The 10669-nt window shown below is 35.2% G+C and overlaps 1 non-coding gene across 1 annotated transcript; it reads left to right on the forward strand.

The window, feature by feature from the left end:
- Positions 1-260: 260 nt before the first annotated feature.
- LOC140828765 (small nucleolar RNA R71) lies at positions 261-368 on the forward strand. The gene has a single exon (XR_012117330.1). It is a non-coding gene; the product is annotated as a small nucleolar RNA R71 (small nucleolar RNA).
- Positions 369-10669: the final 10301 nt, after the last annotated feature.

Below are 10669 nucleotides of genomic sequence, written 5' to 3' on the forward strand. Positions count from 1 at the left end.
AGGTAAATCTAGCTTGAAGATCATGTTCATCTTTGAGAATGTACATATCTCCACCAGATGTAGGAGATTGAATCTTGTTTGATGGTTCGATTGTACCTATAGTGTCCCAATTTTGAGCATTTTCAGCTAATGAATCGAGATACTCAATTGCCTCGTTTGGATCTTTATCTTCAAATTTTCCATTACACATAAATTCAACCATTTGCCTATCTTTAGGTGTTAAGCCTTCATAAAATTGAGAAACAACTCTCCAAATTTCAAAACCATGATGTGGACAAAGATTAAGCAATTCTTTGTATCTATCCCAACACTGATAAAAAGTTTCTCCTTGTTTTTGAATGAAAGTGATGATTTGCCTTTTGAATTGTTCTATGAGATGGAAAAAACTTTTTCAAAAATTGTTGTTGCAATTCATCCCAAGTTTGAATGGATCCCGATCTAAGATTTTGTAGCCAAGTTTTAGCTTTATCTTTTAAAGAAAAAGGAAAAAGCTTAATTCGAATGGTGTTCATGCTACAATTTAGATCATTATATGTGTTGCACACTTCTTCAAACTCTCGTAAATGCATGTATGGATTTTCAGAATCTAAGCCATAAAAGTTGGGTAAAAGTTGGATAATACCAGGCTTAAAATTGAAATGAGATGCATCAGGGGGAAAAACTAGACATGAAGGTGCACTAGTACGTGTAGGATTCATGTGATCTCTAAGTGTTCTTCGTCTATCATGATCATGTTGAGATTGAATTTCATCTTCATTTTCTTGGATGGGTTCCTCCGCCATGTTTTGTAAAAATAAAGGGTTATTTCGAATGAGTCGACCACTAAGTGTACGTGACCAAATGCTCATGCAAATGTAAATGCAAAAGAATAAAAACACACAAAAGCAATAAAAATTCAAATAAAGAAAAATAAACTATAAACAAAATTAAATAGACTTGAAATTAAATTATACTTCCCCGGCAACGGCGCCAAAAACTTGTTGCGACTTTGATTGTTGCACTTCCAAGAGCAGGTTGTCCACAAGTAATATAATTCGGTGAGTCCGAATATCGTATCCACAGGGAAGCTAAGGTAATTACAAGTCCACTACAATGTCTTTTTGTTTTGTTATTGTTTTTGTTTCTTTTTAATTTTAATTGTTTGAATATTTAATGGGTAAATTTTAATTGTTCAAATTTTAATTTAAGTAGTTGAGATTAAAGGATCCACTCTTGGTATTTTAATAAAGTTAACATTAACGAACAATATTGAAATCCACTTAATAAAATGGTTCCAATATATTAAATAATCATATTTATATTATGTTATAAATTATTATCTCATAAATATATAATATATACCAAAACTTATAAATGTGGTTAAGTATTTATTGTGCTATATATATATTTGTAAACACTAAATCAAGGTTCCCACTTTAAATGGTTGGTAAAACCAAACTAACATTTAAATGGTACCAAGAAAATATTATCATGATATATTTATATATAGTAAATCAAGGAATCCAAGTTAAATGGTTGGTAAAACCAAACTAACATTTAAATGGTTCCAACAATTTAATATTATAATATACTTATATATAATAAATCAAGGCATCCACTTTAAATGGTTGGTAATACCAAACTAACATTTAAATAGTTCCAAGAATTTAGTGTAACATATAACAACAATAAATCAAAACTCCCACTTATAAGTAGGGTATAAAAATACTTAAAGAAATAAATATAACATAAACAATAAATAATGATTAAATAATATAAAACATAGATTCTTACCTTATAATAACCTTATTATCTTGCCAAGAGCTTCACCTTATCATCTCAACTTTAGGAAGTTAGCTATTCATTATTCAAAGTGTAAAACTTTGAATATGAAATTAACATGCTAATTATATTTAAATGAAGAAATAAAAGAAAAATATAGAGAGAAATATTATGTACTCAAAGATTTGTTCATAGAATGAGGGATATCTCAATACATTACAATGCACCCCTACTTATAGCCAAATTTGAGGAGACAACCACAAATAAAATATTATTTTTTACACATAAGTCTTCATTGGTGTTCCAAGAAATTAATATTATATTACACATCACTTTTGAAAATCTTCTTCTCCGAATTTGCTTCTTCACATAAAATGAAACATGTGGATAATTGAGTTGTCTAGTTGTGGTATTTTTTTCAGAATATTTGACCAAGTAATTTGAGAGATATGGTCAAAATACTAGAGCATGGTAAAACTGCCACTCCTTTGGTAACTTTAATTGTTGCTTAATTTGATCCCACTTGTGAGAGGATTTTTATCTCATGTTTGACAACAATATTGTAGATCTTATAATCAACTTTCTACAGGTCCAAGAATCATCTTAATCCCATTTGCAACGCCAAGGTTATTCTTGTTTTATCGAACCTGTAAAAAATAGTAAAAATTTATAATTACACAACAACTTATATTTTATACAATTTATTATAAAACATATAATATTTAAACATTTAATAAAACAAAAACTATATATTTATATTATAAAATATTTAATTAATGTACAATTTTTATGTTTATCAAACGACGACACCGAAGCGGGAAAAATGCGAGGGTTGATCCGGGACGAACGTTGCACGATTTTCTTGAAGAACCCAACGAAAATTTCTAGAAAAATTGAGGAAAAAGGAGGCGGCTGCTATAGCTTTTAGAACCCTAAGGATTCTCTCAAAAATAAGAAATAAAGCATTGAAAAATGAAGGGGTGAGTGTAGGGGTGTGTGTGTGTCCGAGTGTGTGTGTGTAGTTGTGGTAACGCGTGTGTGTGTGTGTTAATTAAGTTAAAATTATTGCTTAATTAATTAATTAAAAAGGTTAATTAAAAAGTTAATCCACACTAACCTTAACCAATCTCTTAATTAAAATAAAGTACACACTTGCTAGACTTTAAAGGTTTTAAAAATCTTAAAATCACTAAATAAATAAATTATGTTTTAAAAATGATAAAAACGTAATAAATCATTTAAAATACTACAATCCTAACTTAAAATAAAATACCAAATTTTAAAATTTCCAAAAATCGTCGCCGGTCTCTTTTCCTCGATCCCGCATCGAATAATCTCCTAGAACATGAAACTCAAGAAAAATTTTAACGTGCATAATAGAAAAAGAAATAAATAAAATAATAAAATTTAATAAAGAATGCATCTCTAAAAATTCTTTTAAACTTAAATAAATAATTTAACAATTTAAGCAAATGAATGGGTTTTACGTGTACTAAATTTGGGCTCTACAGTTCCTCCCACACAAAAATAAATTTCGTCCCCGAAATTAAGTCTTACCAAACAACTCCGGGTAGCGGTTCCTCATATCTGCTTCGGTCTCCCAAGTGGCCTCTTCCACTGCTTGGTTCAGCCACCGGAATTTGACCAACTTGGTCACTTTGTTCCGAAGTCTCCACTCCTATCTGTCTAAGATTTGGAAATGTCTTTCCTCATACGACAGATCTGGAGCAAGAAGGCATTTCGAACACTACATTCTCCAATGAGCTGCAATAGCTCGTGTTCTAAAAAGTTTAACACTGATGAATTAAATCAAGTTTGGTTAAAAACCAAGTGGAAGAAACCCGAAGTAATCCTTCGTGAAGAAGACTGTTATAATAAAAAATATTTTATCTTATGTAAACTGAATAACCGAAAAAAAACAGATTAGTTTTTGCGTTCTTTAGTTCAGTTATGGTGACAACTGAACTAACTAATAATCCAACTGATCGAAACAGTTTATAAGCTATGGTTAATCAGTTAAATACACAAGATATGTTTATGGATGTTCGGAGACTTCAACTTCTCCTACGTCACCCTTTCTATCGCATCGGGTAGGATCCATTAGAAGACTTTGATTTATACAACTCTTTGTACAAACCCACTTAGCTAGGGCTTACCCACTCCCTAAACTGAACTCCTAGACTTAGACTGAAGGCAGCATCTTCCAATCAATACTTCTTTAATGTCTATGTGAGAAAGACTACATACAAAAGTTTAACGTCTTTGTGAAAGACTATATTTGAGTGGTTGAGAGTGTTTTTGTGTGTGAGAACTGAACAAGGATATTCTCACACACTGAGGGAAATACGCTTCTAATCTAAGCTGATATATCTGTAAAAAGTTCCCTCGACTGGGCTGAATGATTCTCTTAAGAAGGTATGACTTTCAAGCATGCCCTTTTCTTTTTCTCTCTTGAGTTGTATATATTTGATTCTTCACTGATCTTCTCTTTATATAGGCGGGAAAACTGATCGTACAGTGAGACTCATTTTTTGTATCCGTTTCATTTGAATCGACTTTTTGGACTTTGTGTCTCGTCTTTTTGACTGTCCTTCTGAAGCGCTTTGTCTTTAATGCTCCGATGCAACGTCCATTATTGTCCTTTGACTGGATAATGGCTTTGTACCTTCACGTACAGCTGGATTCCACTTGAAAGAGTTTGTCTTCATCCATAACTGAAAGATTCTAACTGATGCTTCGAACTGGTCAGTTGATCTGATCTTTCATTTTGATTGGTGAAATCAGTTGACTCTTCAGTGGAACTGATTTCACACTCGTTCAGTTGGACTGATCAACTGGGTTTCTTCATTAGTTGAACACTCCTTCGGCTGGCCTGACTTCTGATGCTTTCCTGCTGAATCACCTATCAACTGGACAATCATCTGGACTGCTCAATTGATGTAACCAATTAGACTTATTCATTTTGTGAGATCGATTGGGTCTTTCGTTTTGCGATGTAAACATCTCGTGAGTGATCCTAGATGCTGCACACTAAGTTAGATCATTAGTAACACAATTAAAAAGTTTAGTTATCATCAAAATCAAGATTGCGAACATGAAAGGTTCCAACACATACAATGTCTCATAGGGAGCCATACCTATAGATGATTGGAAGCTGTTGTTGTATGTAAACTCCACAAGAGGTAGCTTCGATTCCCAATTCCCATGGAAATCGATCACACATGCCCGCTAAAAATCCTCCAAAATCTGGATCACTCGCTCAGACTGGCCATCTGTCTGAGTGTGGAATGTTGTACTGAATAGCAACTTCGTCCCCATGGCTCAATGTAAACTCTTCCAAAAGGACGATGTGAACCTCGGGTCCCTATCAGACACGATAGAAACTTAGATTCCCTGCAATCGGACTATCTCCCTGATATAGAGCTCCGCATACTGCGTCATGGAGAAAGTCGGCTTCACTGGCAAAAAGTGTGCCGACTTAGTAAGTCGATCCACTATAATCCAAATAGCATTGGATCCTCTGACTGACCTCGGCAAACCAACAACAAAGTCCATGGTGATGTTCTCCAATTTCCACTCGGGCATAGGGAGTGACTTAAGAATATCTGCTGACCTCTGATTGCTCTGCTTTCACTTGCTGACAAGTGAGGCATTCAAACACAAATCGGCGGATGTCTCTCTTCATCCCTGACCACCAATACAGGATCTGCAAATCTTTGTACATCTTAGTACCTCCTGGGTGAATGGAATACAAAGATGTATGTGCCTCTATCAGAATATCGTCTCTGATTGAATCAACACTAGGCACCCACATCCTTCCTTTGTACCTCACAATACCATCGGACATTGTGTAGAGTACTGAAAAGTCTGCTATTCGTTTCCTTAAAACCTGCTAGAATTTTTTTTCAAACCTCACTAAATCGGCCGATATGTATAATCACATGCATAAAATATTTTGGAACCATTTTAAAAATAAAATAACCAACTATTTTACCAAACCTAAAAACATCATTTGAAGAGTATAGCCCACACTGTAACTTCTCAAAAACCACTCATAATTAAATTGTCGTAAGAATATCTTTAACATCACTTAAAATCATAAATCATAACTAGTGCAAAAAACTAACGTCGGTCCTCGGGTTATGTGCACCTCCAGTCCAGTCAGATCATCCATCGAGACCTCTATTAAAATTACTATCATAATCACCTGCATCAATCACACCTAGTGAGTCTAAAGACTCAATACATTATATTCTTGATAACAAATAATACATATACAGATCACATACAACAGTGAAAAATACTTGTACTTAAAATAACATTTTTATGAAGATACATAAACTTTAAACATACACATTTTCGTAAACATTTTCATTATGCATAAACTTAAAATAGAAACATTTTCATGATGCATAAACTTTAAATAAAAACATTTTCATAAAAATTTTCATAAACTTTTGCCTAAACATTTTCATATAAACATATCATCATATTCATATTCGTGTTTGTTGAATTCAGATCGTGATTGTGACTCGTATTCTTAATCATATTGGGCGATGGATCCATCTACAGAAAGCCACAGTACTGGGCGACGGAGACACCAGCGACACTCTCACCGGTCAACTTGGCCTTGGCCAATGTATTAACATATTCGTATTCGTATTCGTATCCGTATCCAAGGAAACACGATCGTCGGGCACCCACTAAGACTATAACCCTCACGATATTTCAAACATATCACATATTTAGTCACAATCTCTTCAAGTCCTTCAACATGTCGTATTTCTATTACTTATGTGGGGACCCGGACGCTAATCATCTTCTTAATTGTCATTAGGACTAATTTAATCAATTAGAATAAACAGGGTCTAAATTTTTTTTAAATACATTATCAAAAGCGGAACGTAATGGCATACATCTTAATATACACGTCAGTATTAAAAGTACAAATCTTGCACTATATACAATAAGTCTCAACTAAGGTTTAACATCTATATAGCAAGTGTTTAAACCCTATATCTAATCTAAGTCCGTAGTCTACACTCTAACTCGATCTTTCTTCACCTCTGAGACCCTGAACCTGTCCCACCTGTTGCCTTGCACACATACAAACACGACAACAGTCGGATAACTCCGGTGAAATATAAATATCCCAGTATAAACAATGTATCAATGCATTCATATAAAAAACATATATAAGAGCATAAACAAACATTACAACATGTATCTAATCTGACTACATGAATCAATACAACTCTGTACTTAAATCAAGGACTCATTTCTAATCTAGGGATCCCGATCTAATTTAGACTTTGGTATGCTGTATCGAATGTCTACAATAGACGTCGATCTACATCTAAGCTCATCGATACACCGTAAGTCTAGGGTCTTAGCTGTTCTGTCAAAGACCTGGCGGTTCTGCCCTAGCTAGGATGATCTGCCCTAGACTCGAATTCTTGCTCTACTATAATTCAATAGATTAAACATATCAATCTGATAATTTGCAAATATCAATGCAATGAAATAAAGTATGTGATTTAGGGAAACTTAAGTCAAACATAACTTGAGTTGTGCAATCCCGAATCAACATTTATTTATACCTTTCGTTCTGTTGCTCTAATACAATCGAAGTCTCGATTCAAAGTCTGTCAATGTTCAATGTCCTGTTGTAGCTGTCGTTGCTAGGAACACGGTGCCGTACTCGGATTTAAAATTGGACGTACGGATCGAAATATAAAGGCGTAAGGATTTTCAACACCATCCTAGAAACCTTTCTCGATTCTTTCTTTTCATCTGACGGAATTTGAAGGATATACATGTATATATATATCTCCACTTGCATGATAAAGAAACATGTCTCGTTTTTCTTAACTTTCAGTCGGCGATCGGGCGGTCGATCTTTACCGCTCGAGCGCGGAACCCTCTGTCCGAGACTTACATTTGTTATCCACTGGCGCTCGTGCGGTAATGTTCTACTGCTCGGGCGCCATACTTTCTTTCCGAGCACTTTTCTTGTCAAACACTGGCGCTCGGGCGGTCATTTCCTACCGCTCGGGCGCCAACAGTTCTGTCTAAAACTTGTACCCTTCATAAGCTTTAGCCAATCTGGTCCCGTGATAGCCCGATTATAATCACATCAATTCAAATTCAATAATCTCCGCTTAACATGATATAAAATATAGGGCATTACAACTTAATAAAAACATGCATATAATATCGTTTTTCTTTTAAACCAAGAATGCAACATGTCTTTTAAAGTTTTCGTTTAATCATAAAACTCATAAACATTTAAAATAATAAATCATAAAATCCATAAACATTTAAAATCAACATTTTAATATATTAAATAATAAAATTTAAAATAACATTTTGACATATTAAATCATATACATTTCCATAAACATTTAAAATTAACATTTTAACATATAAAATCCATGAACATTTTGAAATAAACATTTTGGCATATTAAATCATAAAAATATCCATAAACATTTAAAATAATCATATTAGCATATAAAACAGCATTCCGACACTGCCATGACGATTACTAATTTTAGGGTGTAAAATTACTGTTTTACCCATAGACGTAAAATTTCACGTTTTTGACTTTTTCTTAATTTCATTGACTTTAATATGTCCCAAATAATTATTTATGCTTACATGAATTTTCTCATATTTTTATTTATCTTAAATAGAGAATTTTTAATTTAATCTTTAAATATAACATATAATTTTTTTTAAATCCCGAATTAAACCAAACCTTAATATAAAATTCTCAAATTAAAAACTTAGACTTTTAATAATTATTTGAGCTTAAATATAATGTTTCATAATTTTAATAAGCCTAAACTAGACGTTTCAATTAATTTTTTTAATTAATATTTCGTGTGACGATTAAATATCGGATAAATCCAAAACTCGTTATTTTGACCCCAAATTTTAAACATAGCATTTCTATTATTTATCCTACCTTTGTGAGCCATAAAACACCCCTGTGTACCCATGGTTGCATATTTAGTTCTTAAATCTCATTTTTGACACATAATTGAACCACCCGACCCATCTCCCAATTTACTTGAGCCATGCCCGAGCCACCTCAAGCCAACCCACCTAGAGACCCTACTGACCAGGCCCAACCCATTAATCAGCCTTTAGAACCAAGTTACAGCCCCTGCACCCTAAACCCGAATGCATGCTTGTGTGCGTGTGTTAGAATCCTAGGTGTATTAGGTTTCTTAGTTGCCTAGGACTCTACCAGTCCTTAACCACATGACCCCTCATGACCCTAACCTTCCCTGGACCATGCCCTGACCAAGCCTAGACGAGCCCAGTCCGTGGACCCCAAGTACGAAGCTTCTGAATCCAAGGAAACAACCTGTGCTTTCTTTGCTTGCTCCCTCACAGTTTCCTTGTTTTGGTCGAGCCAACAGTGAGCCAGCCAAACCAGTCTCTAGCCCGACCCCTACCCATGACCCTTGGACCCTGATGAACCACCTAGCTCGCCCCTAGACCGAGCTGCGGGCCCTTCTTCTTCCCCGAACCGCTTCTGCACGAGTTGCACATCAAGTATACTCCCATTTTTTGCTGCTACCCCCAACCACCGAGCCACTCGTTGACCCAAACCCTCAAGCACCATCCTAGGACCCTAACGACCTAACCTAGCCCAGCCCAAGCCCTCTGGCCGAGCCCCTCCTCCCTACACAATCTTCTGAAACCTGCGCAGCCCCTTGGGCTTTCTCTCGGCTTGTTGGCAAGGACTCATCCCAGCCCCTGGTTTTCGAGTCCTAGCGTGGCTAGGACTCTTCAGTTGACCCACACATGACCCTTGATACCCCTGGCCCCAATCGAGCCCAAGCCTAGTTATCAAACTCCCATAAACCGAGCATCAAGTTCACATGATAGCATGTTGGTGACAACTTTGTGTTTCTGTCTTTGTGCAGCGTTTTTGTTGCTTTTAATGACACTCTAAAACTTGTGTAAATCACCCTTGATCATATCCTAATCATGGCAGCCCCTTTAACAGCATGATAGACATGGTTTTGGATGACAAAACAAGCTTTACAAATCACATAAGATGTCCATACAAAAATATAACAAGATGCACCTATTTTTGTCATGCAAAAACGTTTTTAAATTAATACCATGGTGTGATAGATGTTTGAAGGAAAGAATATGACGTGCCTTTGCATATATAACGCATGAATTCTCGTTGACGATTGCGAAGAACGGCGACACGAAGACGATGGCTTGAACCCTTGAAACTTTTTGAAATTTTCTTCCCAAAATATTGAAGGTGTGTGAGGCGTGTATTTGGAGGATTTTTGAGGGTGTGTGGCGTGAGTTTGTGAGGGGTTTGGGGTGGGATTAACATATTTTATAGTTAATAATTCCTTAATTAAGCTTAGGCCCATTAAGCATACAAATTAGGCACATTAAACCTTAATTAGAATTAAAATAATTTTGTTTAATAAAATTTGTGAATTTATTAGCCGGGTTGTCAAAACGTTCGTATTTTTGTTGAAAATCCAACACCAATAAAAATTACGTCCCGACATATAAAATCACCTCAAAACTCCTTATTTTCAAAAATATGAAAAAGCATCACCCATATTTTAAAATAATTAAAAACAATTATTTAATAAAAATATTTAGGCCCATTAAGCATACAAATTAGGTACCAGGATTGTGCCAAGTATCTATATATCCATGTGATCTTGGGTTCGATCCTGGGGAGGCACAAACTTAAGTTCATGGGCTTAAGAGTTCTATGAGTAACCCATACGACGCCTATGGAAAGCCCGTGAGTGACACCACAGGGTGGGCAACCCCACTGGGCCTACGGGCCAAGTCACAAGATCGGGATAGCCTTGGGTCGATTGGGGCAGTGGGCCGTATGGGCGGTCCACTG

This window comes from Primulina eburnea, chromosome 3 (assembly GCF_022965805.1).
Source record: "Primulina eburnea isolate SZY01 chromosome 3, ASM2296580v1, whole genome shotgun sequence".
NCBI classification, from domain to species: domain Eukaryota; kingdom Viridiplantae; phylum Streptophyta; class Magnoliopsida; order Lamiales; family Gesneriaceae; genus Primulina; species Primulina eburnea.